This window comes from Mustelus asterias, chromosome 1, assembly GCF_964213995.1.
Source record: "Mustelus asterias chromosome 1, sMusAst1.hap1.1, whole genome shotgun sequence".
Taxonomy (NCBI): Eukaryota; Metazoa; Chordata; class Chondrichthyes; order Carcharhiniformes; family Triakidae; genus Mustelus; species Mustelus asterias.
This window is the reverse complement of record NC_135801.1, coordinates 144638298-144665858: the sequence shown is the minus strand read 5'-3', so window position 1 is coordinate 144665858 and position 27561 is coordinate 144638298. Positions and strand designations below refer to the sequence as shown.

The 27561-nt window shown below is 41.7% G+C and overlaps 1 protein-coding gene across 4 annotated transcripts in view; it reads right to left on the bottom strand.

Moving 5' to 3' along the window:
- The window catches only part of wdr7 (WD repeat domain 7), a 660051-nt gene that overhangs the window by 552240 nt on the left and 80250 nt on the right, over positions 1-27561 (bottom strand). The gene's annotated exons all lie outside the window — the stretch shown is intronic.

Genomic DNA, 27561 nt, shown 5'->3' with positions numbered 1-27561 from the left:
GTGAAACAAATTTTAAAATCTCTACAAAGCCAAATGAAACACATTGTACGATGCACTGATTAAGTTAAATTTTAGCTTATTTAGTATTAGACAATTAATTCTGTGACATATTGAAAATTACATAATACAACAGTTTAAAACAATGGCAGCAAGAATTGTAAAATCTAAAACTAAAATCCACATGCTCACTTTGAAATAATGCAGATGACTTTAATATTTATTATAGAATTATCCAAGTGATTTCAACATATGCAATTTCAAATACAATTTTTCTTCATCACAACATATAATTTAGGATATAAAGGCATGTGCTTTGACCAATCTCCATGATACTTCAGTTCATTCAAATAATGAATTCATCCATTCATTGTCGTCCCTTCTATAAGCATATCTGATCCTAAGTACTGGTGGGAGGATCAAACTATTGGCTGACAAACACTGAATACCAAAAAGAGTTATTTTGTTGATCAGTGATATATATTCTGCTTTCGTATTATTTGAACAAACCTACACAGGGCAGAAAATTTTCCTGATAACAACTGTACTCTTGTATGCCCAAAGTCAAATTCAATATACCTTTAGGATCCACATAATTAAATCATTTACTTTATGTCATAAAATGTTTGTGACCAAAAGGACAATAGCACAATGGTAAGAAAAAGGAAAATTCATTGCACCTCAGTTAATTTAAGACTATAATCCAATTTCAGACTTCAGATGCTAAAAATAAACTGCTCAAGCTTTACACTGGCAGTACATGGCATCCAAATCGCTCAACGAGATTACTGCCTTCCAATTCACTAATTAGATAATAGATACTTGATAAAAGAAAATTGAAAACAGCACACGGATGGTCACCTGCACTGTATTCAACAGTAAAATTGCATCACAAAAAACACTGTCTGAAAAGTAGTGCTTTGATGGATATATTGTGAGATTTCATTTTCTGAATTCACCCCACTCAAGAATAATGCTCCTCATCAGACTTCTACAGTCTCTGTATTTAAAACAATATAGGTTGTAATCACACAGGCAGTTTTAAATTACACAAAGATCTTAAACTAAAATATTTCACTCACAGTAAGTGAAAGAGATATGCTATTATGATTCATGTTCTGGGAAAACAAAATCCCGAAAACAAGACAGCTCTTCCCGGAACATGTTCACAACATATTTTAATATTTTACAAATATCTTGACTCTTGGGATCATATTTCTTGAAAATGTCAAGTATATAATTGCTGTTATTCTATACTAATACATAAGCAACGACCAAATCAGGAAAATTACAGTGTCGTTTTCTGACAGAGTAAATTGTGATTGCTGAGGCACTAAACAGCTCACCAGTTGCACTGTGTTAAACTAACACATTTAAAGATATTGGTTAAATGAATATTGGATGATGTCCACTGGGGGTGGGTGGTTAGAAGAATAATGGTTGGGAAAATAATGGTTGCAAGTTATTATTGAACCCAACTATAATACTCAGCTAAATTAGGAGATAGTTGGTAATTGAAGATATTGTGATAAATGGAAAGGAGGAGGGGGAAGAAATAGAGAGGGGAAATGAAAAGAAAAGGAAAATAAGGTGAGTAAAGCACTTTGCATTCATACAGCACCTTTCACAACCTTTGGATGTGCCAAACTATGTTACAGCTGAAGCGTTGCTCGGTCTCTCGGTAAATTAAGATTTAAAAATGAATTGGGATCAAAGAAAGAGAATAAAAGGGGGCTGGTATGTGCAGCTTTCTGAAGAGGTGTTTTGTTATGCAAGTTAACATACCAATAGGTAAAACCAGTGTTTGCCAATGTGACTTGGGGGGAAACAATGGTGTACAGAAGTGACTTCAATGTGGAGAGATGAGGGAATTGGTATATGTATGCTAAAAGTTAAAAGGGTGGGTAACAACAAAGGGAAAGAATGATATATCCAGAGCACGATAACGAGAGAAAGGGACACAGTAGAAATAACTTAGCCACACCAGCTGTAGAAAGCAGGCTCACCCGAAAACAAGTTATTGCTAAAAGATTGCTATTTAAAATCCAGAATTTGAACAAAGAAGATTATTCTTTCATTGAAACTAAAGATGGCTTTCTCAAATGTGGACAAATAACCTGCGGGTGGTGACTGTTGTATTTAGCTCAGAGTTATATAATATTGGATATTGTTTGGCAAAAAGAGGCATTTTGCAGAGTTCAGAAAACATAGGTAATTGGGAACCAGGGGTAACGTCATGACATCCTGTGAGAGTATCAGTATAGTTAAGTGTACTGTCGCAGTGTATTATAGCCCTTCTTCTTGTGTGTTTTCTTTTTAAGTTTTTTTAAAATTCATTCATGGGACATGGACGTCACTGGCTGGCCTGCATTTATTACTCATCCCTAATTGCCCTTGTTCTGAGGGCATTTGAGAGTCAACCACATATTGCTGTAGGTCTGGAATCACATGTAGGTAAAGACGGCAGATTTCCTTCCCTAAAGGACATTAATGAATCAGATGGGTTTTTTTTCGACAATTGACAATGCTTTTATGGTTATCTGTAGATTCTTAATTCCAGATATTTTTTATTGAATTCAAATTCCACTATCTGCCATGGCGGGCTTCGAACCCGGGTCCCTAGAACATGAGCTGAGTTTCTGGATTAACAGTCCAGCAATAATACCACTAGGCCATTGCCTCACCACTGTATAAATATTCTTTATTAATTGATCACAACAAGATAGCACTGTTCCTCTATGATTTCCATATCTTTCTCACATCATACCAAACTAAAAATATACACCACTAAGAACTAGTGTTCCAAGTTATCCTTCTGGGTTTTGGGATACGTTTGCATTTAAGACCAGTGGATTCTTCACTGTATTGTTTAAAGTGTAATCATTGTTTTAATGCAGGTTACGTCTGTTTGTGAACAGCAAAGTCCACAAATAGCAATGGGATAAATGACCAAATCACTGCTTTTCGGTGTTGGTTGAGGCATAAATATTCCCCATGTCTTCTTCAAAACTGCAATGGAATCCTTTTGATCCATCTAAAAAGCAAGTGGGCCGAGTTTCAACTACTGGTCCAAAGGACACCGCCATTGACAAACTAGCACTCCCTCAGACGTTCAGGTTGCAGTTGCGGAACACCTCCATTCAGTCCACAAGCATAACCCTGAGCTTCCAGTCGTTTGTCATTTTAACCTCTCTACTTTTTTCCCCCCACGCTGACTACCGGCGGCATGGTGGCACAGTGGTTAGCACTGCTGCCTCACAGCGCTAGGGACCTGGGTTCAATTCCCGGCTTGGGTCACTGTCTGCGTGGAGTTTGCACGTTCTCCCCATGTCTGTGTGGGTTTCCTCCGGGTGCTCCGGTTTCCTCCCACTGTCCAAAGACATGCTGGTTAGGTGCATTGGCCATGTTAAATTCTCCCTCAGTGTATCCGAACAGGCACCAGAGTGTGGCGACTAGGAGATTTTCATAGTAACCTCAGTGTTAATGTAAGCCTACTTGTGACTATTAAATAAAACCTTTAACTTTAAACTTTAAAACTGGTATGTCCATAGCCTGCTACAGTGTTCTGGTGAAGCTCAACAAAAGCTCAAAGAACAGCACTTTATCTATGAACTCTGCACTCTACCATCTTCCAGATTCAACATCAAGTTCAACCATTTAGGATCATAACCTCTGCGTTCATCTTGTTCCTTTTTTTGTACTTCTGGATTGGTCTGGTCTTGCTTATTTCTTTTACATTGCATTTAGATGGTTGTGATACAACTATTCATTTCTCATTTGGCAACAACCTAGGTTTCTTTAGTGTACATATTCCACTCTTTGGCTGTTGCAACACGAGATATTTTGTTATTTAATCTCTCCTGGATTCCAGCCTATTAGAGACTCTTTTGTTCTTTCTGCCCCCTGCTCCTTTACACTTCCATCTTCCTTCAGTTCCGATGAAAGGTCATTATGATCTGAAACATTATTTCTGCTTCTCTCCACATATGCTGCCTAACCTGCTGAGTATTTCTAGCATCTTCATTTTTATTATGAAAACAAGGAAGTTATGATAAACCACAAGAAAACACTGTTTTGGTGTCAACTGGTGTAACATGCCCAGTTCTAGGCACCACTGTGACGACATTAGAAGGGTGCAGAAGAGATTCACAATAATAGCTCAAGGGTTGAGGAGCTTCAGTTATCTGGATAGATGGAGAAGCTGGGGAATTCTCCTTGGAGGAGAAGATTAATTTTCAAGTTTTTAGGTGTCCAGATCACAAACAACCTGTCCTGACCCCCGTTACTATAGTGAAGAAAGCCCACCAATGCCTCTACTGTCTCAGAACACTAAGGAAATTTGGCATGTCAGCAACTTTTACAGATGCACCATCGAAAGCATTCTTTCTGGTTGTATCACAGCTTGGTATGGCTCCTGCTCTGCCCAAGACCGAAAGAAACTACAAAAGGTCATGAATGTACCCCAAACCATCATGCAAACCAGTCTCCCATCCATTGATCTGTCTATACTTCCCATTGCCTTGGCAAAGCAGCCAGCATAATTAAGGACTCCACGCACCCTGGACATTCTCTCTTCCACCTTCTTCCGTTGGGAAAAGGATACAAAAGTCTGAGGACACGCATCAACTGACTCAAGAATAGCTTCTTCCCTGTTACTGTCAGACTTTTGAATGGACCTACCTTGCATTAAGTTGATCTTTCTCTACACCCTAGCTATGACTGTAACACTACATTCTGCACTCTCTCCTTTCCTTCTCTATGAACGGTATGCTTTGTCTGTATATCGTGCAAGAAAAAATACTTTCTGTATGCAAATACATGTGACAATAATAAATCAAATCAAAATCAAAGATGAGATTTGATAGATGTTTTCAAAATCATGAGAGGTCTGAACCGGGTAAATAGAAAGAAACTGTTTCTAATCGCAGAAGGGTCCAGAACCAGGGAAACTTAAAGAAGCAATGATGACATGAGGAAAGACCTCTCAGTGTTAGCGAGTGGTTAGGATCTGGAAAGCACTCTCAAAGTGCAGCAATTATCTGACCAGAAAAACGGCAGAGCTACGAGGATAAGGTGAGGTGTTCTTGGAGCGAGCTGACACGGACACGAGGGATCAAATGGGCTCCTTCTGTGCTGAAACTGTAAAGGACTGTTCACACAGGTGGGCAAATAGGGAACAGAACTAGAGGTTGAGGATTCTCGTTGGAAAAACTAATGGGGAAAAGGAACATTTTTGACTGAGGGCTATTGGACCATGAGATGCCTCACCGCAAATGGTTGAGGCAGAGACTGCACCATCATTCAAAAGAAAATATTTGGAAAGGAAGAATATAAAAGTATCTGTGAGGAATGGGTTACCTGAGCGAGTACTCATATCTGAGGCACCAAGAGCAAAATGGCCTCCTGCTCTGCTATTATTTCTATGCTAACTCTCTACTTAGTCTAACCTCAAGGGAGTAGTTTAGAAATAGTCATGATGAGCTGAGTTTTGGGCCATATGCCCTGGGAGAAGTGCCCCAAACACCAAGCTTGTTAAAACAGTAAGAAAGACATTTTTTTCCCCTTCACATTTCTCCTGTTCCACGTTTGAAGTTATTGACTTCTTGCCAATGGCATTAGTTGCTCTTTGGCATATTGCCTAATTGGTCATTATTTCTACTTAAGCCTGGATAATGTCACCACACGATTTGATCTCAGCAGAAATCTCAGCCAGGAGTGTTCTTGTCTTCACATATGAACCTCTCAGTTTTGCTCACTTGATATTAAGCATAAAGAGAAACCCAGGCTGATTTTTTCTTTTTTATCTAAGTGAGCAAAATTCTAGTGTCTTATCACAGTCCCCTTGAAATTAACCCATACAGTCATCTTGGTACAATACCACCTGCTGCATTAATTTGCTGAACTTTTTGAACCTTATGCACACTGAGTGTCCTTTGGTGTTTCAAACTGGAGCATTGCGATGTTCACACAGGAATAGCTTGATGCAACATTCAGTAATACAAATGGATGGTACCATAGAATATTTCTTAATTTCATAATATTCTCATGAATATATAAAAATTAGTTTTAAATGAGTATTCAATTCTTCTGAAACACATTTTAATAACCCACAACGGTTTAACTTCTAAGCGAAACACAAGTTGATGAAATATTTGAAAATTAGTTGGACATAATATCAGTGGAAAATAAAGTTATTTTTATTAGGATTTAACAGCACCTTAATCCAGGTGGAGCTATGTAATAAAAGCCTTAATTTACAAAAAAACTAAATTATCACTACAAGATTAACCTACATACAAGGTCAGAAAATGGTGTGGTAGTAATTATAAAAATAGATAGAAAATGCTGGAAATACACACAGAGTCAATAACATGCAAAGATAAATATGTTAATGTTTCACATAGAGGCTCTCCATCGGAAAAGTTTGATATCGGTCTCAATTTATGATGTTACCCAGATGCTGATGGGCTTGTTTTATGTGTCTGATTTCATTTCAAATTTCCAGCAGTCACCACTTTTTTTTTGTAAGTAATTACTTGGATTCACGTCAGGCTTCATTGCATTTAAATACTCCATAGAGAGGCAGTGTAATAGTGTACATATGTAGCCATCACACAAGTAACAAGCTAAATGTCTAAATAATTTATTTTTGTAATATTTGTTGAGAACTGATCTTCTTCAAATATTGTGGAATTGTTCAAATCCATTCAAACAGGATCTTGATTTTATCCTAAAGATCACAGCTTGGACAAAGCAGCACTGCACAGAAGAGCAGTAGACTGTCTGCTAGCTTATGCATTTAAGGGCATGGGGCTTGAACCCACAGCCTCCAAACCAGAGGCACAAAAGCCATGAAATGACCCAGGATTATATCTGCTTGAGGGAATTCAGATAATTCCAGAAATCATGATATTTACTTAACCTGCAGACATATTGAATTGTTTTGCTTCAATCAAGCCAATCAAATTGCATTGGCCTTCTGAAACTTCTAAGACTGCTGTAGTTTAATCTGCCCCTGTCAGTTCAACCCCCTAACTCCAAATCACTTACTCTGTCTCTTAGCACATTTTGTACACATCTTGAGTCGTTGGTCAGGTGTCAGCACTAATAACGCTGTGTCTTACCAACAACCACCTGGATCCAGAGCCTTCTGTCTATTCCAAGTATCAAACTACTCTGGTACCAACATAGTACTGCATTAGATTTAGACCTTTGTTGGTCGTGGTGGGACAATACAATCAGAAGGGCTATGGATTTGTGACTCTGCTTTGTGTTGCAAGAGTTGTTGCACAAATATCCTTGCTCTCCAGGACCGTATCCAGTGGCCATTCAAGTATGATTCTGAGCAACAAGCATTTTCAGATTTCTCAATTGTTGGAAGCTTCACAGCTAAGTGCAATCCAATCCTGACAAAAATCAACCACCTACTAATATAAATAAGGATCGTGATCAATTGCGGAAACCTTAGCTGATCTTCTCCCAGCTGCCTAGCCCAAGATTGCTGAGAGTCATCGGCACAGAAGATGGTGAAAACCATGATGTTTTGATCCACATGACTCCATTCCATACGAAGTCATAGAGGTTTACAGCATGGAAACAGGTCTTTCGGCCCAACTTGTCCATGCTGCCCCTTTTTTTAACCCCTAAGCTAGTCCCAATTGCCTGCGTTTGGCCCATATCCCTTTATACCAATCTTACCCATGTAACTGTCTAAATGCTTTTTAAAAGACAAAATTGTACCCGCCTCTACTACTACCTCTGGCAGCTTGTTTCAGACACTTTTTTTAAAAAAAAATTTGCCCCTTTTTGTATCTCTCCCCTCTCACCTTAAACCTATGCCCTCTAGTTTTAGACTCTCCTACCTTTGGGAAAAGATATTGACTATCCAGCTGATCTATGCCCCTCATTACTTTATGGACCTCCATAAGATCGCCCCTAAGCCTCCTACGCTCCAGAGAAAAAAGTCCCAGTCCATCCAGCCTCTCCTTATAACTCAAACCATCAAGTCCCAGTAGCATCCTAGTAAATCTTTTCTGCACTCTTTCTAGTTTAATAATATCCTTTCTATAATAGGGTGACCAGAACTGTACACAGTATTCCAAGTGTTGCCTTACCAATGTCTTGTACAACTTCAACAAGACACCCCAACTCCTGTATTCAATGTTGTGTGCAATGAAACCAAGCATGCAGAATGCCTTCTTCACCAGTCTGTCCACCTGTGCCTCCACTTTCAAGGAGCTATGAACCTGTACCCCTCGATCTCTTTGTTCTGTAACTCTCCTCAACGCCCTACCATTAACTGAGTAAGTCCTGCCCTGGTTCGATTGACCAAAAATGCATCACCTCGCATTTATCCAAATTAAACTTCATCTGCCATTCGTCAGCCCACTGGCCCAATTGATCAAGATCCCATTGCAATCGAAGATAACCTTCTTCACTGTCCACTATGCCACCAATCTTGGTGTCATCTGTAGATGTACTAACCATGCCTCCTAAATTCCCATCCAAAGTACATTTAGTAACAAAGAGATTAAACAAAAAAGAAAACTGAAGCAATACTTATGTTGGAGATTTATCTTCTCATGCCACCATTTAAGGCAGGCAATGGCCTAGTGGTATTATCGCTAGACCATTCATGCAGAAACTCAGCTAATATTCTGGGGACTGGGTTTGAATCCTGCCATGGTAGATAGTGGAATTTGAATTCAATAAAAATTTAGAATTAAGAATCTACTGATGACCATGAAACCATTGTCGATTGTTGAAGAACCTCATATGGTTCACGAATATCTTTTAGGAAAGGAAATCTGCTGTCCTTACCTGGTTTGATCTACATGTGATTCCAGAACTACAGCAATGTGGTTGACTCTCAACTGCCCTCCAAGGGCAACTAAGGATGGGCAATAAATGCTGGCCAGCCAGCAATGCCCATGCCCCACGAATATAAAAAAATTCTACCAGCAATAATTGCTAGCGCAGGCACCAACCATGAACTTGTTTGATATCACAGACAACAGAAAATAAGTGAATGCAAGAGAAGAATTGATATATTATCACTCCAAGATGAACAGGAAATCAGCCCAATTAATTCAATACTTGAGGCAAATGACAAAACTATTATAGATGACAAAAGCCTATTTTAATTTATCCATCCAGAAAGATCTTAAAATTATTCTACTGCAGCATCTAATTGTGTTTTATAGAATACATGGGTTGGAGTGTATAATAAGATAATAGCTCAGATGCTTAACACAGCATTAAGTGAGAGCAAAGCTGACTTCTCCAATGTCACTTTGATCCTGGAGATGCATTATATTCCAACCATTCCGGTCTGCAAGTTCCACAAATTAATCAGTTGCAATTTGCAGCAGAGGAAAGAGTTCTATTCCACTTCCAACAAATGCAATAAAAGGACAGCAAGAAGCTGCAAGACTCCTCTCTCAAACTTGGATTTTGAGTTTAGCATAATATTGATTTATTTCATTTCATGTGGAAATAGCAAAACTATACTATACGTTCTAATTTTCTTTAAAAAGAACTGTATACTTAATTACAAATATAGCATTCCTGACTATCGCATCATGAACCCTTTTTACATGTGATCTGACTGAGCTGACTATAGCTGTGTATGCCTACTTTTTTGGCATTTTCAAGATAACAGTGGCAGACAATAGTGTCATGGGTGGCATGGTGGCACGGTGGTTAGCACTGCTGCCTCACAGCGCCAGGGACCCGGGTCTGAGTCCTGGCTTGGGTCACGGTCTGTGCCGAGTCTGCACATTATTTCCTCCCACGGTTCAAAAGACGTGCTGCTTAGGTGCACTTGCCAAGGTAAATTCTCCCTCAGTGTACCCGAACAGGCGCCGGAGTGTGGCAACTCGGGTATTTTCATAGTACCTTCATTGCTACTGCTTCAGTGTTAATGTAAGCCCACTTGTGACACTAATAAATAAAATAAATAATGCATGCCAGTTGATCTAAAGGAAGGTAGAATTATTCAGGTTTCAACCATCAGTAAGGATAGGCAGTAACAACACCTTCACGATAATCCTCAATACCAGTGCCCCACAAGGTTGTGTTCTCAGCCCCCTACTATACTCCTTATACACTCCAACTCAATTTTCAAGTTTGCTGACGGCACCACCGTAGTGGGTCGGATCTCAAACAATGACGAGAGAGTACAGCAATGAGATAGAGAATCTGGTGAACTGGTGCAGCAACAATAATCTCTCCCTCAATGTCAACAAAATGAAGGAGATTGTCATCAGAAAATGTAGAGAAGAACATGCCCCTGTCTACATCAACGGGGATGAAGTAGAAAGGGTCGAGAGCTTCAAGTTTTTAGGTGTCCAGATCACCAACAACCTGTCCTGGTCCCCCCATGCCGACACTATAGTGAAGAAAGCCCACCAACGCCTCCACTTTCTCAGAAGATTAAGGAAATTAGACATGCCAGCTACGACTCTCATCAACTTTTACAGGTGCACCATAGAAAGCATTCTTTCTGGTTGTATCAAAGCTTGGTATGGCTCCTGCTCTGCCCACGACCGCAAGAAACTACAAAAAGTCATGAACGTAGCCCAATCCATCATGCAAACCAGCCTCCCCATCCATTGACTCTGTCTCCACTTCCCGCTGCCTCGGCAAAGCAGCCAGCATAATTAAGGACCCCACGCACCCCGGACATTCTCTCTTCCACCTTCTTCCTTCGGGAAAAAGATACAAAAGTCTGAGGTCACATACCAACTGACTCAAGGACAGCTTCTTCCCTGCTGCCATCAGACTTTTGACGAGACCTACCTTGCATTAAGTTGACCTTTCTCTACATCCTAACAATGATTATAACACGACATTCTGCACTCTCTTGTTTCCTTTTCTCTCTATGAATGGTATGCTCTGTCCGTACAGCGCACAAGAAACAAAACTTTTCACTGTATACCAATACATGTGACAATAATAAATCAAATCAAAATCAAACAAGCTGTTCCTTATTTCAATTCGCCATACTTTTAAAAAACTCAATTAATTTTCATGTTACAAGTGAAAGCACACAATCTTTTGATACTATAGGAATAAATGGACTTTTGAAATTTTCAAGTCAATTAACCGAAATGTAACAGGAGAAGGTTTGTTCGTTTCTACTTTCAGTGAAATGTGCACACTCAGTACTGTTTGCGGATATAACTGAAATCTTGCTGTCTATTTAATTTGCAGTGTTTCTCATCGAAATTGGAGTTACACAGTATGAAACCATTATTAAAGGGGAAAATGGTACAGGCTGTAATTCCAAAATAAAATATATGGTACCTACTGATATTACAGCATCCTCTACTGGTTAACTGACACCATTGCTGCATTCTCGATCAAGGAAAACTACACTCTGTTCCAATTTATGCAATTAAAACTAAAATATTGTTGCTATTAAAATCAATCATCAATTAAACACTATATGTAATGCCACCTCCTCCAGTACATTATTTTTAAGCAATATTTTTACTCCAGGCCTTTGCCAGCTGGTGAACATTTTAGAGATCATATTGAAAAGGGACAGTCTCTACACAGTGCCTACAACCAGCAATGCAGAATTGTCATTTCACACCTCAGCAGCCATTTTCCAATTGCTTCGACCTTGGTCCTTATAAAGAGCAGTAGGCCAAGAAAATGTAATTCAGTTTCTCACAGGTTGGTAGAATCTTCCTTAACTATATCTTGTGAAAAAATGCAATTCATAAATGACCTTAATGCAAAATGAAAAGTGTACATAAAAATGCAAGATTACTTGGGTTTGAATAAAATGCTTCTTTCACAAATACTTTACTTTGAATAACAGAACTAAAAGATTATTTTAACCATCCCTGCAGATTACTTGCTCACTGCAAACTGGCTGCTGCGTTGTCCTATGACACTATGATTGCACTTCAGAAATAATTAATTGATCTTAAAGTTCTGATGTTCTGAGAACATGAACAACATTATATAAACACAAATTATTCCTGTTTTTAGATCTTGATATTACTGCACAGGTTATTCTTCTGTAGATTGTAACTCATTTATTGTTTTCTGATTTAAACCCTTTTTAACAAAGGAATACTACGCAAGTCCTCAACTTGCTCAAATTAATTTGGCTCAGACAAGTTTTGTTAATGCTTTAACGTGAGAGAAATTAGGATTAACACAAGGCCACACAGAATTGACATACCTCAAATTGAAAGTAAACTTTGAACACTAATGCGTATGCAATAATGGAAGAGAACACAAAATAATGGAATTCAAAGATTTTCATTTATATAATGCCTTGAATAATCTCAGAACCACATTTGGCTTTATTGTCAATAGTACTTTTAATGTATAATCACTGCTAATATAGAGAAACAGCAGCCAATATACATTCAGCCATAGACGGCCACATATCTGTTTTCGTGATTCTGTTGAGATAAATATTGGCAAGACACGAATAAGGCCAGGGAGAGAAATCACGGGCCCAGTGCTTCTATTTCCATAAGGATTGGAGGATAGCTAATGTGGTCCCGTTATTTAAGAAGGGTAGGAAGGATAACCCGGGTAATTATAGGCCGGTGAGCTTGACGTCCGTGGTGGGGAAGTTGTTGGAGAAGATTCTTAGAGATAGGATGTATGCGCATTTAGAAAGGAATAAACTCATTAACGATAGTCAGCATGGTTTTGTGAAAGGGAGGTCATGCCTCACTAACCTGGTTGAGTTTTTTGAAGAAGTGACTAGAATGGTTGATGAGGGAAGGGCCGTGAATGTTGTCTATATGGACTTTAGTAAAGCGTTTGACAAAGTCCCTCATGGTAGGCTGGTGAAAAAGGTTGGATCTCATGGGATAAAGGGGGAGGTGGCTAGATGGGTGGAGAACTGGCTTGGTCACAGAAGACAGAGGGTGGTTGTGGAAGGGTCTTTTTCCGGCTGGAGGCCTGTGACTAGTGGTGTTCCGCAGGGCTCTGTCGCAGGGCTCTGTATTGGGATCTCTGCTGTTTGTGATTTATATAAACGATCTGGAAGGTGGTGTAACTGGGGTGATCAGTAAGTTTGTGGACGACACAAAAATTGGCAGGACTTGCAGATAGTGAGGAGCATTGTCAGAGGCTACAGAAGGATATAGATAGGCTGGAAATTTGGGCAAAGAAATGGCAGATGGAGTTCAATCCTGATAATTGCGAAGTGATGCATTTTGGTAGAAATAATGTAGGGAGGAGCTATACAATAAATGGCAGAACCATAAAGGGTGTAGATACGCAGAGGGACCTGGGTGTGCAAGTCCACAGATCCTTGAAGGTGACGTCACAGGTGGAGAAGATGGTGAAGAAGGCATATGGCATGCTTGCCTTTATAGGACGGGGCATAGAGTATAAAAGTTGGGGTCTGATGTTGCAGATGTATAGAACGTTGGTTTGGCCGCATTTGGAATACTGCGTCCAGTTCTGCTCGCCACACTACCAGAAAGACATGGAGGCTTTGGAGAGAGTGCAGAGGAGGTTTACCAGGCTGTTGCCTGGTATGGAGGGGCTTAGTTATGAGGAGAGATTGGGTAAACTGGGGTTGTTCTCCCTGGAAAGACAGAGGATGAGGGGAGACTTAATAGAGGTGTATAAAATTATGAAAGGCATAGATAGGGTGAACGGTGGGAAGCTTTTCCCCAGGTCGGTGGTGACGTTCACGAGGGATCATAGGTTCAAGGTGAAGCGGGGGAGGTTTAACACAGATATCAGAAGGACATATTTTACACAGAGGGTGGTGGGGGCCTGGAATGCGCTGCCAGGCAAGGTGGAGGAGGCGGACATACTGGGAACGTTTAAGACTTATCTCGATAGCCATATGAACGGAGGAGGATTGGAGGGATACAAAAGAATGGTCTAGTTTGGACCAGGGAGCGGCACGGGCTTGGAGGGCCGAAGGGCCTGTTCCCGTGCTGTATTGGTCTTTGTTGTTCTTTGTTCATAAGACATAGGAGCAGAATTAGGCCACTCGGCCAATCGAATCTGCTCCGCCATTCAACCATGGCTGATATTTTTCTCATCCCCATTCTCCTGCCTTTTTCCCCCATAACCCCTGATCCCCTTATTAATCAAGAACCTATCTATCTCTATCATAAAGACACTCAATGACCTGGTCTCCACAGTCCTTTGTGACAAAGATTTCCACAGATTCACCACTCTGCTGAAGAAATTGCTCCTCATCTCTGTTTTAAAGGATCGTCCCTTTAACCTGAGGTTGTGCCCTCTGGTTTTAGCTTTTCCTACGAGTGGAAGCATCCTCTCCAAATCCACTCGATCCAGGGCACGCAGTATCCTGTAAGTTTCAATAGGATCCCCCCTCATCCTTCTGAACTCCAACGAGTACAGACCCAAAGTCCTTAATCATTCTTCATACAACAAGCTCTTCATTCCAGGGATCATTCTTGTGAACCTCCTCTTGACTCTTTCCAAGGCCAGCACATCCTTTCTTAGATACAGGGCCCAAAACTGTTCTCAATACTCTAAACGGGCCTGATCAGAGTCTTATACAGACTCAAGTACATTCCTGCTCTTGTATTCTAGCCCTCTCGACATGAACACTAACATTGCATTTGCCTTCCTAACTACCGACTGAACCTGCACGTTAACCTTAACAGAATCTTGAACAAGGACTCCCTTTATGTTTCTGATTTCCTAAGCATTGCCCCATTTAGAAAATAGTCAATGCCGCCATTGCTCCTTCCAAAGTGCATAACCTCTCACTTTTCCACATTAAAGTTTAAAGTTTTTATTTATTAGTCACAAGTAAGGCTTACATTAACACTGCAATGAAGTTACTGTGAAATTCCCCTAGTTGCCACAGTCCGGCACCTGTGCAGGTCAATGCACCTAACCAGCACATCTTTCAGAATGTGGGAGGAAACCGGAGCACCCGGAGGAAACCCACGCAGACAAGGGGAGAACGTGCAAACAGAGACAGTGACCCAAGCCGGGAATCAAACCAGGGACCCTGGCGCTGTGAAGCAGCAGTGCTATACACTGTGCTACCATGCCACCCCAATCTATGTGCCACTACTTTGCCCACTCTCCTAACCTGTCCAAGTCCTTCTGCAGCCCCCCTGCTTCCTCAATACTATCTGTCCCTCTACATATCTTTGTATCATCTGCAAACTTAGCAACAGTGCCTTCAGTTCCTTCTTCCAAATCGTTAATGTATATTATGAAAAGTTGTGATCCAAGCACTGACCCCTGAGGCACATCACTAGTCACCGGCTGCCACCCTGAAAAAGACGCCTTTATCCCCACTCTCTGCCTTCTGCCAGTCAGCCAGTCATACCCAGATCCCTTATTCCTCCCTCACACCCCTTCCACCACTTTAAACCTGCCCTTCAATCATGCATGATATTTTTCCCCCTTTCACGTTTCACCAATCAATTCAACAATCACAGAAAGGTCCGAGTAAAATGATAATACCCATTGTTGGAATCTGGTGACAAATATAGTCCAACATATGTACTGCAGGAGTTATTAAAATTAAAAGCAGCAAAAATAATGCAGTGCAAGTGTTGTGTGCACCCTATATGTGATCCCACCATGACCATTAAACAAACCAGAAAGTAAAAGTTTTATTTTAACAGCATTGTGCATTATTAATTTGACAGGAAAATGTAACATTAGTTATTTATATAACACAGTGTAGACGATAACATTGATTTTGGCGACTGCCTCAGCCCTCATTAATATGTTCTGCACATTACTGTCATTGTGCCCATATGGTGCAAAGTCCAGTGGTGGCACAGACAGTGGTTAGCACTGCTGCCTCACAGTGCCTGGGGCCTGAGTTCAATTCCCAACTTGGGTCACTGTCTGTGCGGTGTCGGCACGTTCCCTATTTCTGCGTGGAATTCTTCTGGGTGCTCCGGTTTCCTCCCACAGTCTAAAATGTGTGTTGATTAGGTGCATTGGCCATGCTAAATTCTCTGTGTACCTGAACAGGTGCCAGAGTGTGGTGACTAGGGTATTTTCACAGTAACTTCATTGCAATATTAATGTAAGCCTACTTGTGGCACTAATAAAGAATAAATAAATCTTGGTTGATGGGTAGAAGGGGATAAGATTCAATAATTGCGAAGCAGATAAACTGCACAAAATCTTTTCCATTCTGTTGAAATTGAAGATTTTCTTCTGCCTGGGTGTGTGATATTATTCGATCTTAGTTAATTCAAGGGGTGTAATTGGATTCTATTTTAACAGTAATCTCACAGGGTAGAAAGATCAAAAGACTCCTGAGCAACAAAGCAGGATGATAGAACAAAACAGATCTTCACTGTCAGTGAGAAGTGTTGGAGCCCTCAGGTGTCTCTATGCGACAAAACATTCAAGAGGCCAGAGGACAAAGACTGAACAGTTAAGAACATAAGAACATAAGAACATAAGAAATAGGAGCAGGAGTAGGCCATCTAGCCCCTCGAGCCTGCCCCGCCATTCAATAAGATCATGGCTGATCTGACGTGGATCAGTACCACTTACCCGCCTGATCCCCATAACCCTTAATTCCCTTACCGATCAGGAATCCATCCATCCGCGCTTTAAATATATTCAGCGAGGTAGCCTCCACCACCTCAGTGGGCAGAGAATTCCAGAGATTCACCACCCTCTGGGAGAAGAAGTTCCTCCTCAACTCTGTCTTAAACCGACCCCCCTTTATTTTGAGGCTGTGTCCTCTAGTTTTAACTTCCTTACTAAGTGGAAAGAATCTCTCCGCCTCCACCCTATCCAGCCCCCGCATTATCTTATAAGTCTCCATAAGATCCCCCCTCATCCTTCTAAACTCCAACGAGTACAAACCCAATCTCCTCAGCCTCTCCTCATAATCCAAACCCCTCATCTCCGGTATCAACCTGGTGAACCTTCTCTGCACTCCCTCCAATGCCAATATATCCTTCCTCATATAAGGGGGCCAATACTGCACACAGTATTCCAGCTGCGGCCTCACCAATGCCCTGTACAGGTGCATCAAGACATCCCTGCTTTTATATTCTATCCCCCTCGCAATATAGGCCAACATCCCATTTGCCTTCTTGATCACCTGTTGTACCTGCAGACTGGGCTTTTGCGTCTCATGCACAAGGACCCCCAGGTCCCTTTGCACGGTAGCATGTTTTAATTTGTTTCCATTGAGATAGTAATCCCATTTGTTATTATTTCCTCCAAAGTGTATAACCTCGCATTTCTCAACGTTATACTCCATTTGCCATATCCTCGCCCACTCACTCAGCCTGTCCAAATCTCTCTGCAGATCTTCTCCGTCCTCCACACGATTCACTTTTCCACTTATCTTTGTGTCGTCTGCAAACTTCGTTACCCTACACTCCGTCCCCTCCTCCAGATCATCTATATAAATGGTAAACAGTTGCGGCCCGAGTACCGATCCCTGCGGCACGCCACTAGTTACCTTCCTCCAACCGGAAAAACACCCATTTATTCCGACTCTTTGCTTCCTGTCGGATAGCCAGTCCCCAATCCACTTTAACACACTACCCCCAACTCCGTGTGCCCTAATCTTCTTCAGCAGCCTTTTATGGGGCACCTTATCAAACGCCTTTTGGAAATCCAAAAACACCGCATCCACCAGTTCTCCTCCATCAACCGCCCTAGTCACATCTTCATAAAAATCCAACATGTTCGTCAAGCACGACTTTCCCCTCATGAATCCATGCTGCGTCTGATTGATCGAACCATTTCTATCCAGATGCCCTGCTATCTCCTCTTTAATAATGGATTCCAGCATTTTCCCTACTACAGACGTTAAGCTGACCGGCCTATAGTTACCCGCCTTTTGTCTCCTTCCTTTTTTAAACAGCGGCGTAACATTCGCCGTTTTCCAATCAACCGGCACTACCCCAGAATGCAACGAGTTTTGATAAATAATCACTAACGCATCCACTATTACCTCTGACATTTCTTTCAATACCCTGGGATGCATTCCATCCGGACCCGGGGACTTGTCCACCTTCAGTCCCATTAGTCTACCCAGCACTGCCTCTCTGGTAACATTAATTGTATTAAGTATTTCTCCTGCTGCCAACCCTCTATCGTTAATATTTGGCAAACTATTTGTGTCCTCCACCGTGAAGACCGACACAAAAAACTTATTTAAAGACTCAGCCATATCCTCATTAACTCCCCCCTCTCGTCCTCCAAGGGTCCAACATTCACTCTAGCCACTCTATTCCTTTTTATATATTTATAAAAACTTTTACTATCATTTTTTATATTAATTGCTAGCCTAGCTTCATAGTCTATCCTTCCTTTCTTTATCGCTTTCTTAGTCTCTCTTTGTTGTTTCTTAAATTTTTCCCAATCACTTGTTTCTCCACTATTTTTGGCCACTCTGTACGCAGCTGTTTTTATTTTAATACTCTCCTTTATTTCCTTCGTTATCCACGGCTGGTTCTCCCTTTTCTTACAATCCTTGTTTTTTGCTGGAATATATTTTTGCTGAGAACTGAAAAGGATCTCCTTAAAAATCCTCCACTGTTCCTCAGCTATCCTACCTGCCAGCCTGCTCTCCCAGTCTACCTTAGCCAATTCATCCCTCATCCTATCATATTTCCCTCTGTTCAAACAGAGGACACTGGTTTGAGACCAAACTTTCTCCTCTTCCATCTGAATCAGAAATTCGACCATATTGTGGTCACTAGACCCAAGAGGGTCCTTCACAATAAGATCCTTAATTCTACCTACCTCGTTACACAATACCAGATCCAAAATAGCTCGTTCCCTCGTCGGTTCCGTAACATGCTGTTCAAGGAAACTATCCCGACAGCATTCTAAGAACTCTTCCTCCATTCCACCCTTACCGACTTGAGTCTGCCAGTCAATGTGCATGTTGAAGTCCCCCATGATTATTGCCGTTCTGTTTTTACACGCATCCCTTATCTGCTTGTTTATAGCCCTCCCTACCTCAACATTATTATTTGGGGGCCTATATACCACACCTACTAGTGTCTTTCTCCCTCTACTATTCCTCATCTCTACCCATAATGATTCCACGTTTTGTTCCTCAGAGCCTATGTCATCCCTCAGTACTACCCTGATATTATGTCTTATTAATAGCGCGACCCCACCACCTTTTCCTTCCTGTCTATTCGTCCTAAACGCCTGATACCCCTGGATATTCATCTCCCAGTCCTGGTCACCTTTCAGCCACGTTTCTGTAATGGCCACTAGATCGTACCCACTTGTGCTGATTTGCACCATCAACTCATTCACCTTGTTCCGAATGCTTCGTACATTCAGGCAAAGTGTCCTTATTCCAGCTTTTATCTGGACCCGCTTTGATGAGTCGCGAACACCCTCTCCCTCTACTCCCTTATCTAAATTACCGCCTTCATTCACTTGCACCCTCTCCTCTACCATTAATTTTGTAATTCCCCTTACCCCTGCATCCTCCCCCCCCATCAATTAGTTCCTTGATCCTAGTCAACTCTTCTAGCTCCCCTCCCCCCAACCTATCTAGTTTAAATTCTCCCCAGTAGCCTTAGCCAACCTACCGGCCAGGATATTGGTCCCCTTGTGATTCAAGTTCCACCCGTTTTTTGTATACAGATCACCCCTGCCCCTAAAGAGGTCCCAATGGTCCAGGAACCTGAATCCCTGCCCCCTGCACCAGTCCCTCAGCCACACATTCATTCTCCACCTCACTCCATTCCTGCCCTCACCTTCCCGTGGCACAGGCAGTAATCCTGAGATTACTACCTTTGCTTTCCTCTTTCTCAGCTGTCTCCCTAATTCCCTGTACTCCCTTTTCATGACCCCTTCTCCCTTCCTACCCACATCAGCGGTACCAATATGTACCGCTACCTCAGGCTCCTCTCCCTCCCACCTCAGGATTTCCGGGACGCGACTAGCGACATCCTGGATCCCGGCCCCAGGGAGGCAGACCACCATGCGAGAATCCCGCCTACCTCCACAGAAACGCCTGTCTGTCCCCTTCACCATTGAGTCCCCCATTAATACCGCCTTCCTCCTCTTTTCCTTAGCCCTCTGAGTTACAGGACTGGACTCCACTGCGGAGACAGTTCACAGTTTTATCTGGGTTTTCTGGATCAGCAAGTCTGAGACCTTGCCAAGTTTTAGCTCTGAGTGTCAGTATGGCCAGTGCTCAGGTTTTGGCTAGTGTTGACATGACTGTATCCTCATACTTAACTTTTCTAAACACATCCCACTTAACCCCTCATCCCACACTTATCTTATTTGCAAGCTACAGATGGCCCCTCTCTCTTGTACCTTTACCCTTTCAGACACCCCAAGAGATGCAAATACCCAAGCAATGAAGAAACACCAAGGAGGTGATAATGAAAACATCATCACTTGATTTCACACTCAGCTACCAATTCAAAAACTGATATCACACATATATATTCAAGGATAAAGACTGACTCATGCATCCATATCTGGGAGCAAATGGGTAGTGCAAAAGCCTTAAAGTCAGCAAAAAGACCCTATAGAAAAATTGTAGAAAACAGCAAACACTTGTACAATCGTAGCAAATGCCAGAAGAAATCAAACACCAATTATCTTGTAAGTAGGTTATGATTCCTTTTAGTAGCACTGGTGGTGATGGGGGTGGGGGTGGGAAGTGGTTGAGGGGAGTTTCCATCCTGTTCATGTGCAAAAATCTGAAAAATGTCTGCATAAATATGCAATCCAGGTAAATCACCCAAAAATGTGTGCTTGTGCCCTGGACACCATTTGAACTATAAGGGCATTCATTGCAGCCGAAACACATGTGCTAAAGAGCCCAATTGCTCACTGTAAGACTTTGTGCACTATCATTCATAAATTCATTCCTGAAATAAAATGTTAATGCGTTTTCAAGAATACACAGGAGTTTTATATGGTTGTTATTGGATGGTCATACAATATTCCCCACAACCCTTGACTATAAAAGCTCCAACTGGATACAAGTCTGTTCTTTCTAGTGAAGGCAGCACATAACATTATTGTATAATTACACAGTTAAAACCACATGTATCACACATCAAAAATACTCCTAACAGAAAAAATATAGCAGGAAAAAGATTGGAAGTGATGTATGAGGAAGACTAACTGCATTAAAAGGATGATGGAACTGTATTAAAAAGTAGATTGTTTTTTCATTCATTCATGGGACACGGGTGTCGCTGGCTGGCCAGCATTTCTTGCCCGAGAGCAGTTGAGAGTCAACCATATTGCTGTGGGTCTGGAGTCACATGTCGGCCAAATTGGGTAAGGACAGCAGATTTCCTTCCCTAAAGGACATTAGTGAACGAGATGTGTTTTTCTGACAATCGACCACGGTTCCATGGTCATCAGTAGATTATTAATTCCAGATATTTTTTATTGAATTCAAATTCCACCATCTGCCATGGCAGGATTTGAACCCAGGTCCCCAGAACATTAGCTGAGATTCTGGATTAATGGTCTAACGACAATAGCACTGGGCCATCGCCTCCCTAGTAGGCCAATTCAAGTTAATATTTTCTACTTTTTTGAGGATCAAGTACTTTCATGGACAAATATTAGGCACATCACATCAGAGGTTTCAAACTTGAATTTTGGTAGGCTGTTTAGTTACTTTTAACAAAGCCCTGAAGGCCATCTATGCTCTGATTCGTAACTGAATTTCTTTAAATGTTGCAACCATATAAATTAGACATACACTCGACAAACCAAGGGTTTACTCCAGACACAATGTTTTTGGATCCTGGTACAACAGTACAGGAGCAACAGGAGAAATTGCTTCTGGCTATATGAATCAGGGCCCACGATAATCAGGCCTCATTACAAATCATAGTGAAGTGGGGACCAGTGGACTCATAGTAATACGGTTAATATTAAAATGCTTAACTAATCTTAAAATAAGTGCTCTAGTTACAAGGGTTCCTAGGCATGATAGGATCCTTGACGAAAGGTGGCTGGGGTTCAACCTTAGCAGCTAGCAACAACAGCCTGTATAAATATACCATTCATTTGCTATACAGAGGAAGGAGGAGGGGAACCAAAGATCATACCTGATGATTGGGTCACCATCGAAACTAGCAAACCAAAATCTGAAGGCTGATATAACGGAAACAACTGCTAGGCCTACATGATCCTGACAGACACTGACGGTGTAGTATAGTTAAGAATTAATGACTGTCCCAAAATGCTTTGTGAAAACAAAAAATAAGAAATGCATAAAAATTTGCTGTGAACTCGATATCATTGAGGGGGTCCTCGTGTGACTGAAAATCTCTTGCATATGTTGAAATAAATTCTTTGCTTGAACCCTCAGATTCAAGAGTTATCATTTTTACCACGACGATAGTAGATGCCTTTGCTCAAACAAACCAAAAAAAAACAGCAATTTATTTATTTTTAAAAGCTAAAGGATTTACTATTTTAGGGTGGAAGTTAAAAAGCAGTAGAGCTGTTACTGTCGTGCAGACTCAACGGCAACTAGATATGGAATAAAAAATTGAATTAAACATGAGAGATGAAAGAACATAAAATGACAAATAAACAGTGCAGACAAATGTCACTATAACTCCAGTTAAAGTGGGACTGCACCACAGGTAAATAGTCACAAAGCCTCTTCAAAGTGTTAGTCATGTTTCAAAGGTAGCATTACATCTCAGTGTCAGAGGTTGAAGGTTTAAGCTTCATGGTCTCAGCCGACAGTGCAAAGCGGAGGAAATACAAACTGAGAAATATGAGTCAGTAGATGGCCACCTGGTCCTTGGAGCCTGAAGAGCTATTCAATGTGATCATGGCTGATACTACATTGTCAGAGTTGCCACCTTTTAAACTTAGACTCTATCTCCCCTATACAAGGTGAAGAGAAATTCTCCCAGCATCATGGCCAAAATTCATCCCTCAACCACCATCTAAAGATAATGACTTGGTCATTTATCTCTGGCTATTGGTGGAACATCGTTGTGTACAAATCAGCTACCATATTTCCAACATTACAACTGTGACTGCCCTTCAAAAGTACATAATTCATTGTAAAGCACTTTTGTGACAACTGAGATCATGAAGTGCAATGTATAATGAAAGGATACGATGAGAAGAAAAAGAGAGATTTTTAGCAGGACTAGGGGAGCAAATCTGCAGAGGCATTAGTGGAGCACACAAAGTGCAAGGTTGAGCTTAAGAAAGCAATTAGGAGAGCAAAGAGGGGATATGAGAAAGTTCTGGCTGGTAAAGATAGGGAAAAATCCCAAGGTGTCCCATAAGTATATCAATGGGAAGAGGATAACCAGAGAAATAGTAGGCCCATGAGGGACCAAGGTGAAAATCTACGAGTGGAGCCAGAGGACATCGGTAGTGTGTTAAATAAATATTTCACATCAGTCTTCACCCAAGAGAATTAGTATGTCCAGATGAATTGTGTCCTTGGCTGCTGTGGGAAGCAAGGGAGGAGAGTGTAGGGGCTCTGACCCAATTTTCAATTCCTTTCTGGCCACTGGGGAGGTGCCATTTGACTGGAGAACTGCTGATGTGGTTCTGCTATTTAAGAAGGGTTGTAGAGGTAAACTAGGGAACTACAGACCAGTGAGTCTCACATCAGTGTTAGGGAAACTGTTGGAGAAACTTCTGAAGGAGAGCATCAATTTCCTCTTGAAGAGGCAAAGCTTGATCTGGGACCGTCAGCATGGCTTCATCAGAGGGAGGTCATGCCTGACAAATTTGATTGAATTTTTTGAGGAGGTGACCAGGTGTGTGGACGAGAGTAGTGCAGTCAATGTAGTTTATATGGATTTCAACAAAGCCTTTGACAAGGTCCCACATGGGAGACTTCTAAAAAAGGTAAATTTACATGGGATGCAGGGTAATTTGAGAAAGAGAATTCAAAATTGGCTCAGTTGTAGGAGACAGAGGGCGCTGACAGAAGGCTGCTTTAGTGACTGGAAGCCAGGAAATCTACACACCTGATCACCTCAAAAAAAAATCAAATTTGTTAGGCATGACCTCCCTCTGACATAGCCATGCTGACTATCCCTGAGCAGGCTTTGTCTCTTCAAGTGGAGATAGATGTTCTCCTTCACAAGTCCAGCAGCGTATCACAGGGATCTATGTTGGGCCTCCTATTTGTCATTTATATAAATGGCATTGTAGGATTAGTAAGTTTGCAGAATGACACAAAGATTGGACAGGTAGTTTACAGTGAGATGGAGTGTCTTGGGTGACAAGAAGATATAGATGGAATGGTCAAATGGGCAGATAAGCAGCAGATAGAATTTAACCCTGAAAAATGTGAGGTGATGCACTTTGGAATGAGTAATTTGACAAGTATTCAACGAATGGTAGGAAGTTCTGTGGAACAAAGGGACCTTGGCATATTTGTCCACAGATCTCTGAAAGCAGAAAGGCATGTTAGTAGGGTGGTAAAAAAGGCACATGGGACACTTGCCTTTATCAATCGAGACATAGATTACAAAAGCAGGGAAATCATGTTGGAGTTGCATAGAACTTTGGTGAGGCCACAGCAAGAGTACTGTCCGCAGTTCTGGTCGCTACATTATCAGAAGGATGTGATTGCACTGGAGGGGGTGCAAAGGAGATTTACCAGGATGTTGCCTGGGATGGAACATTTAAGTTATGAAGAGAGGTTGGAGAGACTTGGGTTGTTTTCGTTGGAGTAGAGAAGACTGACGGGTGACCTGATCGAGGTGTACAAGATTATGAGGGACATGGAAAGAGTGATAAGGAGCAGCTATTCCCCTTAGTTGAAGGATCAGTCGTGAGGGGACATAGTTCAAGGTGAGGGACAGGAGATTTGGGGTGGGGGGAGGGGGGGGTGTGAAGAAAAATATTTTCACTCAGAGGATAGCGGCAGTCTGGCATGGGCTGCCTGGGAAGGTGGTAGAGGCGGGTTGCCTCACATCCTTTAAAAATTATCTGGATGAGCACCTGGCAAGTCATAACATTCAGGCCATGGGCCGATGTGCTGACAGATGGAATGAGGTGGGAGTTCAGGTGTTTCTAATGTGTCAGTGCAGACTTGATGGGTCGAAGGGCCTCCTCTGCATTGTATGATTCTATGAGCATGAAGGTATGGAACTCAGGGGGAGAGACTGCGAGGCTCTTGGGCAAATTGACATTGGGAGTGACGAGGCTTTGGAGGTGTTGGCAAGCTTAAAAGTGGACAAATCTCCAGCTGTGAGCAGGAGCTCCGAAAGTGGGGTTGCCTGTCCCATGCCAGACCTAAGGACACTTCTGAATGACTGGAGACTAACTTGATGCAGGAGGGCAAGGATCCAAGTACAATGGTGCATTTAGGAACCAACAGCATAGTTAAAACTAGGAATGAAGTGCTGCTGAGAAAGTGTGAAAAGTCCAAATTAAAATGCAGAACATGTTACGGAGCAAGTGCCAGTGGGCATAGAGTTGAGCAGATTAGCGAATTAAACGCATGGCAAAGAGTGAGGTGGGTAAAAAAGGGTTTTGATTCACTGGCACTGGGACCAATAATCAGGCAAAGGGGAGCTGTCTAGCTGCGATGGTCTTCACTTAAACCAGGCTAGAAGCAGTGTCCTGACCAATTGTATAACTAGTGTTGTGGACAGAGTTTTAAACCAACAGGGAGGTGGGGGGGACGTGAAGGAGTGTTCAGGTGAAGGGAGACTTAGAACTCGAAAGAGAAAAGTCAAGGCAACAGAACAAGGTAGTGATGCAGGCAAAAGCAAGCAAAGGTGGCAAAGACAATTTGTAGAGGTGACACAGATAATCGATGACAGAAGTGCTGTGGATGCAGTTCATATGGACTTTAGTAAGGCATTTGACAAGGTCCCACATGGCAGACTGGTACAAAAACTCAAGTCACATGGGATTCGGGTTGGGCTGGCTAGATGGATACAGAACTGGCTTGGTTAAAGACATAGAGTAGTGGTGGAAGGGTGTTTTTCAGAATGAAGAAATGTAGCTAGTGGTTTTCCACAGGGATCAGTGCTGGGACCTCTTTTGTTTGTAGTATGTATAAATGAAGTGGGTGGGCTGATTAGTAAGTTTGTAAATTACATAAAGATTGGTGGAGTTGCTGACTGTGCCAGAGACTGTCAGAGGATACAACAGGACATAGAGAGATTGGAGACTTGGACACAGAAATGGCAGATGGAGTTTAATCCAGACAAATGGAGGATCAAATTTAGGTATGAATTATACTGTAAATGGCAGAACCCTTAGGAACATTAACATAGAGGGATCTGGGTGTGCAGGTCCACAGTTCCCTAAAAATGGCAACACAGGTGGCCAAGGTGATTAAGAAGGCATATGGCAAGCTTGCCTTCATCAGCCGGGGCACTGAGTACAGGAGTTGGGAAAACATGTTGCAGCGATATCAAACCTTTGTTAGGCCGCATTTGGAGCATTGCGTGCAGTTCTGGTCACCACATTATCAGAAGGACGTGGACGCTTTGGAGAGAATGCAACCCACCTCTACCACCCTCCCAGGATATTGCCTAGTCTAGAGGGTGTTGGCTCTGAGGAAAGATTTAATAGATTAGGATTATTTTCACTGGAAAGATGGAGGCTGAGGCGAGACCTAATAGAGATCTACAAAATTATGGGAGGCATAGACAAGTATGATAGTCAGAGGCTTTTTCCCAAGGAGGAAGTGTCAATTACAAGGGGGCACAGGTTCAAGATGAGCAGACTCGAAGGACTGAATGGCCTTTTCCTGCTTCTAGTTTCTATGTTGAGAGATAATCCAGGCCAAAAGAACTGAGTAATTGCAGGTTAATACAGAATGCAAAAACAGTGATGTATGTAAAAAGGTAGAGAGTAGCTGAAGATATCTTCAGCAATTGAAGATACCTTAATAGTGCTAAAAAAAAGTGAGGGGAAATTATCAGTAGAGAACAAATACTACAGAAACTCATGGGACTAAAATCTGACAAACCCCCAGGCCGACATCAGAGGTTTCTAAAAGATATAGCTGTGGACATGGTGGGTGCTTCGGCTATGATTTTCCAAAATTCTAGATGATAGAGTGGTCCTATCGGATTGGAAATTAGCAAATAAAGAGAGAAACAGAAAACTATGCCCAGTTGGCGAGACATCAGTTATATAATCCCGACAGTGCAAAAGGAGGCCATACAGCCCATCAAGCCTGCACTGACAACAATCCCACCCAGGCCCCATCTCTGTGACCCAACACACTTAGCCTGCAAATCCCCCTGACATTAAAGGGCATTTTAGCATGGCTAATCCATCTAGTCATTGAGAAAGGGCTGGAATATACTGTTATGGAAGTCTTGACAACAGATTTAGAAAATATGATCAAAGTTCAACATGAAAGGGAATTATGCTCAACAAATGTATTGAAATTTTTTGAGGATGTAACTAGTAGGGTAGATAAATGGGAACCAATAGATGTAGTATGCCTGGATTTCCAAAACGCATTTAATAATGGTTCGTAATAACTTCAAAGACCTAAAAGCTTTACTTTGGCAAATTCCAAAACAGATTTTTTCAAATTTATTCTTTCATGTGATGTGGTCATTGCTGGCTAGGACAGCATTTACTGCCCATCCCTGATTACTCTCAAGAAGGTGTTGG